This window comes from Zingiber officinale, chromosome 10A (assembly GCF_018446385.1).
Source record: "Zingiber officinale cultivar Zhangliang chromosome 10A, Zo_v1.1, whole genome shotgun sequence".
In the NCBI taxonomy this organism is placed as follows: domain Eukaryota; kingdom Viridiplantae; phylum Streptophyta; class Magnoliopsida; order Zingiberales; family Zingiberaceae; genus Zingiber; species Zingiber officinale.
The window spans coordinates 21,005,873-21,014,665 of record NC_056004.1 but is presented as its reverse complement, the minus strand read 5'-3'; positions in this window follow the sequence as shown (position 1 = coordinate 21,014,665).

Sequence of the window (8,793 nt, the reverse complement as noted above, 5' to 3'; positions counted from 1 at the left end):
ATAACAATTGTAGGATCGAAAAGAATTTTGATATCTCCACAATGGCATGATATTGTCCACTTTGGGCCTAGGCCCTCATGGCTTTGCTCTTGGGCTCTCCCCAAAAGGCCTCATGCCAACGGAGATATCTTTTCTCTTATAAGCCCATGATATTTCCCATGTGTTTCCAATATGGGACTATGTTTGCAACCTTGCAACCCCAACAATAACTGCAGGAAGGAGGTAGGGTAATATCGGTCGGGATATACCCCGATAGGAGATAAGTCTATATCGACCGAAATAAGCCCCCCAGGAAAAAGACCTATATACTTTTGAGGAAGTAAGCTAATATTGGTCGGGACATACCTTCATGATGAAGGTATGGTAATATCGGCCGGGACATAACTGCAGGAAGGAGGTAGGGTAATATCGGTCGGGACATATCCCGATAGGATATAAGTCCATATTGACCGAAATAAGCCTCCCAGGAAAAAGACCTATATACTTTTGAGGAAGTAAGCTAATATTGGTCGAGACATACCTTCATGATGAAGGTAGGGTAAGATCGGCCGGGACATAACTGCAGGAAGGAGGTAGGGTAATATCGGTCGGGATATACCCCGATAGGAGATAAGTCTATATCGACCGAAATACACCTCCCAGGCAAAGTTAGGCTAATATCGGTTGGGACATATCCCGATAGGATATAAGTCCATATTGACCGAAATAAGCCTCCCAGGAAAAAGACCTATGTACTTTTGAGGAAGTAAGCTAATATTGGTCGAGACATACCTTCATGATGAAGGTAGGGTAAGATCGGCCGGGACATAACTGCAGGAAGGACGTAGGGTAATATCGGTCGGGATATACCCCGATAGGAGATAAGTCTATATCGACCGAAATACACCTCCCAGGCGAAGTTAGGCTAATATCGGTCGGGACATATCCCGATAGGATATAAGTCTATATTGACCGAAACACACCTCCCAGGTGAAGTTAGGTTAATATATGCCGGGACATATCTCCCAAGCAAAGTTAGGCTAATATCGGTCAGGACATACCCCGATAGGAGAGCCAGTACAGGCCGATCGATCAATACCTTGGAAAGATACTGAATATTAACATGGAAAGAGGTGTAAATAGAAGACGTATGAGGAATGATCATAGGTGAATATTTTAAATAAGATAATTAATGGAGATATCTGTAATATGTGAATATTTCAATACATAACAAGTGTTATATTTTGGCGGGAAATATGCTTCCAGATTATTTTACAGGTACTAAACGACAAATGAGGTACATCTGGGGTACGAAAAAGATTTCTTAAAAATCATCTACCACAAGTACGCAGCTGACGTCATCTCATAACGAACTCTAACAAACCGGGGTCCACTTCATGACTACGGAGGTTATATGAAGTGGTATAAAAGGGGAATCCTCTCCGTTGGCAAGGTAAGTTCACAAGTTCACATCATTGCACACATGGATAACCCTAATTTCCAGCTATTGTTCATCGTCTTCCTCTTTCTTCCACACTAAGAGAGATCACTGACTTGAGCGTCGGAGGGCCTAGCAAGGGATTCCCACCCCGGTCTTAGGTCACTGACGATAGTGTGAGTTGATCTCTTGTGCGCAGGAGGTCCTGGGAGCTCTGGAGCGGGGTTGTTCTTCAATTGGATTTCTCTCTCGGCATGAGATCTTTGTAGGAAGGAGGCATTTGGTGACTCTATTCTTCTCGATCCGCTTTGGGTTTCTCGAATCAGTATTCTCTAGGCGCTATTCTTCGCTAGCAGCACTATTCTCCATCAGCAGTAGGTTTCTTCTCCCGGCTCTCCATCTTGTCCAGCTTCTCAGACAGGATCAAGTACCATTAAGATCAAACATAGATGGAAATCAACAAACTGCCACTCAGACTACAATGATCAAATGCAAGGGATTAAACCAAACAATCATCACATAGAAAGAAATCTACAGGTATCTAGGGATGCTTACAACCTGAGCTAGAGCATCCTCAGGCTCATGCCGGATTGGATCTGAAGAAAGGATGAAGATCAGTGTTGGATCGGTCGATTAGGCGAAACATTCCCCGACTGGGGAGAAGACCCTGATCCGTCGTCGACTTCGACACAGGGATCACTCAAACACCCGACGCTCAAGGGAGAACGATGTGCAGAAGTTGAGCGGCTACCCCGCTCAGCCTGACAGCGAGGCACGACATCGATAGAAGTTTGACTTTAGCTGAGCAATTTCTCCGCTCGGCCTAGCAGCAAACTCAACATTAGCCGAGCACGCGAACAGTGAACTTTTGGCCTAGCGATCATCTCGCTCGGCCCAACAATAGATCATGCCAGAGGATTTCTGGCCAAGAGGTTACCCCGCTCAGCTCGACAACATACAGTACACGGGTAGTGGACTTCCAACCGAGCGGCTACCCCGCTCGGCTCGATAGCAGACGACACGTGGACAGTACGTGGACAGTGGAGTTTCAACCGAGAGGTTATTCCGCTTGGCCAAGCAACATACACAGCAGGATATCTCTCGACATCCTTTTGGGAGCTTGTGCTGTTGATAGGCGGCATGGCCAGACAAAGGATCGTAAGGCGAAAGCTTCCACTATCATTTCAGAGATTTGCTTGGCCCGTTAAGGTATTGTGTCAGGGACACTTTACTGACACATCTTTTCAAGAAAAGATTTGAGATGCATGCTCGTCTTGGGAAGCATGCACGTGCCCTTTCGAATCTCTATATAAAGGGGGGTCCAAGTATCGATGGAGGTATGCTTTACACGCGATTTCTACTATTGAGCTACATTTCTCGTTGCTTCTTCTTGATTCGTTCGGAGACTGACTTGAGCGTCGGAGGGTCATCGCCGGGGACCCCTTCCTTAGCTCGGCACTGACGCTGCTTGTGTTGTAGGCAGGAGCGAAGTCCACAGGAGGTCAGTAGGAGCGCCACATCTCTAACATCCATCTCATCGACTTTCAGACAGGATCACTGAGCTAAAGCATCCTCAGACTCATGCCGGATCAAATCTGAAGAAAGGATGAAGATCAATGTCGGATGAGTGATTTGTTGAAGATGGATGCAGAATAGATGGAATGATGGAAATAGAATTTTGAAGGAAATGGTAAACTCCTATCTCCTTCATAACTCTATCAATCACAGAGATGGATGGCCTTTTTACTCTCGTCTTGGAACTGATCAAAGAAGCAGAAAGATGACTTGTGGATAGAAGTTTCTCCGAATACTTTCCGGCAATGTGGAACCACAATTGTTCTGGTTGAAGACAATGAACGGAGCTCCGATGGTGGTGGCTTGCGACTAACATCAATAGAGTAAACAGTCAGATCTGAAATAGAAGGATGAAGTGGAGTCGTGCGGTTGTTGATGGATGGATGTCAACCGAAGGAAGGGATGTCCTTGACCTCACAAAGATCACTTGCGGTGGAAGGAAGAATCGAGGAAAAAGATCGCCCACCTCCTCTGTTTCATGTTTCTACTATAGAAAATTGACGAACGAAACACTGTAGCTTTTGTTGAACCCAGTGGTGTTTTGATGTGATCAACCAAGTTGGTTAGGTCCTGCTTTGTGTTTGATCCCTGTGTCTGAGTGTGCAGGAGCTTAGGAGCACAGGAAGTCGAGCGGAAGACGCATCACAGGAAGTCGAGCGGATAAGATTTCCAGGACCTATATAAAGGCCCCTGGAGCTAGGAAAGAAACACAACTCAAGCAATCAACTGTGTACTCTTTCCTAGCAATAGTTCTAAGCTTCCAAAGTGTAAAAGGCTTCTCCGCCTTCAGTAAAGGAGATTTTTTCTACTGAGCTTTTTCTACTGCCCTGGATTAACAACCTCCTTGGTTGTAACCAGGTTAAATCCTGTCTACTACTCAATTTCTATTTTCCTTGCTTGTTTTAATTTTACTATTGCTTTTCTGAGTTGAAATCCGAGGAGGGTATAGTTTGTTTTTGATTTCAGCAATTCACCCCCCTCTTGCTGGTCTCCGCTGCACCTACAATTGGTATCAGAGCCTGATCGCCTCAGAAGGACTAACCGGCAACTGAAGCACTATGATCAAGACGATGGCCGGAGCGAATATCCATCTCCCAAAGTTAGACGGAGACTTCGCCACATGGAAGCGCAAAATGGAGGTATTTTTTAAAACTGAATTTGATATTCTTTTAATAATGAAATATGGCTATGCAGTTCCGAAAGATAAGGAGGAAAACACCTGGACGAAAAAGGAGCAAGCAGATTTCGTCACAAACGGAAAGGCTGAGTTCCACCTACTCAGTGTTCTGCCGCCTCAGGAGGTAAATCAGATCGGAAGCTATGACTCCGCGAAAGATCTCTGGGAAAAATTCCTGGAGCTTCACGAAAGTACCTCCGAAGCAAAACTAGCGAGGCGCGACATCCTCCGGACCGAGTTAACGAACCTCCGGATGAACCAAGGCGAGAAGGTAGCGCAATTCCAAGCGAGGATCAAAGAGTTAATCACGCAACTAACCAATCTTGGAGAAGAAGTAACGAACCGGGACTCGATCCAGTACGCGCTCAACGCCTTCCCAAGAACTCCCGATTGGGCTTCCTTAGTAGATGCGTACTACATCTCTAAGGATTTCGAGGTAACCACTTTAGAACAATTGTTTTCGACTTTTGAACTTCATGAATCTCGAGTTGCAGAGCCCACTGGAGTAAAGAAAATTAGTCAGAACATTGCCCTAAAGGCAAAAGTAAACGGTTTTGACTCCGAAGGCTCAGTCGACGAATCTGAAGCGGCACTACTGGAAAGACACTTCAATAAGTTTTTCAATACTAATAAATTTAAATCGCAGAGGCATCATCGAAAGAAGAGGACGGTTCATTGCTACAACTACAACGAAGAGGGGCACATCAAAGATGACTGCCCAAAGCTAAAGAGAAAGGAGAAAGAAAGGGAAAAGTCTAAATACAAGAAACCAGAACCCTCCAAGCACAAGAACCTGAAGGCTACTTGGTCAGATTCGACATCCTCTGAGTCAGACATCGAAGAATTCTCGGGGCTAGCACTAATGGTGAACCATCAGCCGGAAGAAGACTCAAGCTCAGACATAAGCATAAATGAAGGGGGAGGTCCATCAGAAGAAGAGAGCAGCAGTGAAAGGGGAGCGTCACCAGATCATGTAAGTAAGGTACGCAATCTAACCCCGACTCAATCTTTTAAATTTATTAAAGCTCTTTCTAAAGAATTAGATAAATTAGAAAAAGAAAATGATAATTTGAAATCAGAAAATGAAAATTTAAAATTGGAAATTGAAAAATTGAAATCTGATGAATGCTTAAAGATAAATGTTTTTCCAAAATCAAAACTTAAAATTTATGGAAAATTAAACTGGTATATAAGGAAGCATCAGGGTCAACTTAGGAAAATTCCTAAGAATTATATACCCCCTAAGTTTTTGACTAATTCTGTAGGAAGGAATCTTTATTGGGTTCTAAAATCTTTGCTAGTTTAAATTTCTCTTTTAGTTAAAAGCTTATAGTGAGAAAATTAAATATTGAAATTCTTTATGGAAGCTTTGTCTAAGAAAATGATTGCTGCTCCAATAACCAAGAAGGTCTAGTGCCTCGCCACGACCTGGAAGCTAAAATATTGAAAGAAAATGTTTAATTAACTTTCCGGAAAAGTATTAAAAACAAGAATTAAATAATGCTTTGAAAGTTTATCAAACATTTTTTAAAAAAATAAACAAAAATTTCTTTTACTTAGATTTTTTTTAAACTCTAACTTAAATTTTTTTTTTGTTAGAATTTGTTTTGGAGAAATTCTAGAAACTTCATTTAACTTAGAATTCTTTTGGGAACATTAAAAAATTAAGATTAACTTAGATATTTTTTAAAATTCTAAAAATTCATTTTTTCTTAGAAAATTTTTTATGCTTAGTATTCTCTTATTGGTATCCCATTTTTGCTGTGATCAAAAGGGGAGAGATAGGTACAAGTTTAGGGGAGTTAAATTTAGGGGGAGTTAGGAAAATTATAATTTTACCTATTTTTTATAAAGAAATGTGTTGCAATTTTATTTATTGCAAAAGTTTTGCTTAACTGTTTAATTTAGTAATTTTTCTTTAAAATTACTTTTTATGTCTATTTTTTCCCTAACTTGAACTTGGGTTGATGCACATCAAAAAGGGGGAGATTGTTGGACCCCGTGGTGTTTTGATGTGATCAACCAAGTTGGTTAGGTCCTGCTTTGTGTTTGATCCCTGTGTCTGAGTGTGCAGGAGCTTAGGAGCACAGGAAGTTGAGCGGAAGACGCAGCTAGCGAGAAGGACGACACGGGAAGGGAGCCGACGGGCTCGATGCGTCCGAAGGACGAGAGAGCTGTGGAAGAGTACTCCGGTGGGCGTGAAGAGCGTGCGCGACATTCGAGGGACGTTAAGTCGGGACGGAAGGCTGTTCGAGGAGAAGACCGGGAATTGGGTTCAGGTGAGGCCTATTTCGGTTGGTCGGAATCACCCAAAAAAAATGGAGCATCGGAAGCCCACGTAAAGGAGCTGGGAAAAGGAGCTGTGCTGAAAAATCCAGCTCAAGGCGCCTTCAACAGTCTTGAAGGTGCCTTCAACTTGAAGGCGCCTTCAAGGCTTGTTCAAGGCGCCTTCAACAGTCAAAATTGGCCGTTTGCGCAGCGGATAAAGTTCTATCCGCTGACCGGGCTGGAGGCGCCTTGAACCTAGTTGGAGGCGCCTTGGACTCTCGGGATAAGATTTCCAGGACCTATATAAAGGCCCCTGGAGCTAGGAAAGAAACACAACTCAAGCAATCAACTGTGTACTCTTTCCTAGCAATAGTTCTAAGCTTCCCAAGTGTAAAAAGTTTCTCCGCCTTCAGCAAAGGAGATTTTTTCTATTGAGCTTTTTCTATTGCCCTGGATTAACAACCTCCTTGGTTGTAACCATGTTAAATCCTGTCTACTACTCAATTTCTATTTTCCTTGCTTGTTTTAATTTTACTATTGCTTTTTTGAGTTGAAATCCAAGGAGGATATAGTTTGTTTTTGATTTCAGCAATTCACACCCCTCTTGTCGGCCTCCGCTGCACCTACAGCTTCTCCCTTTTGAATTTGATCTCAATTTGAATCAATGACCTGGAAACCTCTGGTTCTTATCTAACTGTGGAAGTCGATCTAAATTTGATCCAAAGCTCCAGATCTTGATTAGTGATCTTGATCTACTCTCTCTTTGACTTGGATGACCAGAATCATGATGGATGACTCAGATCTCTTCATATCTTGGTTGGACAACCCAAATTACTCTAGAGCTTGATCTCCTCATTCTAATCCTGATTTGAGCTCAATTCAATCCGATCTACAAATATTAGCTAAAATATCACAAATAGAATATAATTTGTATTTAAATCTAAAATGAATCCAAACTCTTAACATATGATATAAATGCAGATTTAAACACGTAATTAACTCAAAAACATGAGTATAGAATCCTAAATAATACAATAAAATGATAGTTATCACTGCTTAGAAGCATTAGTATAAAATTAAAAGTTTGTGTTTGTTAAGGAGGATCAATGTAAATTTAGAATTTGTGCTACTTCAATAGCTTAATTATCATATCAAAATATTATGATATTTCGGGAGCATTTATATAAAACTAAAGACATAAACATAAAATTAAAAATTTGTGCTATTTCAAGAGCATCAACATAAAGACTAAGGGGACGTTTGGTTAAATGATGGGAATGACTATGGGTATGGGTTTGATAGTAGGGTGGAATGGGAATAGGAATGGAAATGAAACCCATCAAGTTATATGAGTTTGGTTGATTCCCATAAATCTAGTAATCATTCCCAAAATGTCATTCCCAACCCCACAATCCAAACACTATCTTTTACTATCATTCCATTCCCTCATTCCCAAACCCATCAACCAAACACCCCCTAAGAGTAGGAAATATTTATAAGTTCATACCTTAAAGAGCATTTATGCTGATAATATATTATAATTTAATAGTAGTAAAAGAGAGAATTATCTTATTCAATCGTTCTACACACTTCTACTAAACATCCCTATTTATAGGATAGGTGGAGTGATACAAAAATAGAAGAATATAGTGATATATTAATCAACGATCAAATCAAATCAATTATCTATTATAAGACTTTATTCTTTAATTTTTTTTACCCATTAAAAAAAGAGTAAATTAGAGAAAAATCCCTAAATACAACTTCAACTTTGCATGCAATTTCCATCTTTAAAAAAACTTTATTTCTACTCCTTACATGTAAAGTTTTGTTTGCTTCAATTCCTTCGTGTAAACATTGTTGCCTAGTTGCCCCTCATATTTTTTAGGTAAAAAAAGTCCAAAAATGAGTATAATTTCTCTTAAATCCAATACTTTAAACTAGAATCAAGCATATTTTTTTTTATCAAATTGAGCACGGTTTTTTCCAACTTAATATAATTTATCCTAAATTCAGCACAATTTAAAGAGAATTTAATATATTTTTCATTCAATTGAGCACTATTTAAATAGAATCTAATATATATTTTTATCCATTTGAGCTGGAAAAAAGTCGTACTCAATTTATTAAAAAATATACTAAATTCTAATTTAATATACTAAATTTAAGAGAATTATACTCATTTTTAAAATTTTTATATTTTAAAAAATATGAAAAGTAATTAGATAAAGTGTATCTATTATGTTTGATTAAGAAGTAGAAATAAAAATTTTTAGCAATAGAGATTGTATCCAAAATTTAAATTGTGATTAAAAATTTCATGTATTTTTTTTTAAATTCAATACTTTTAATTTAT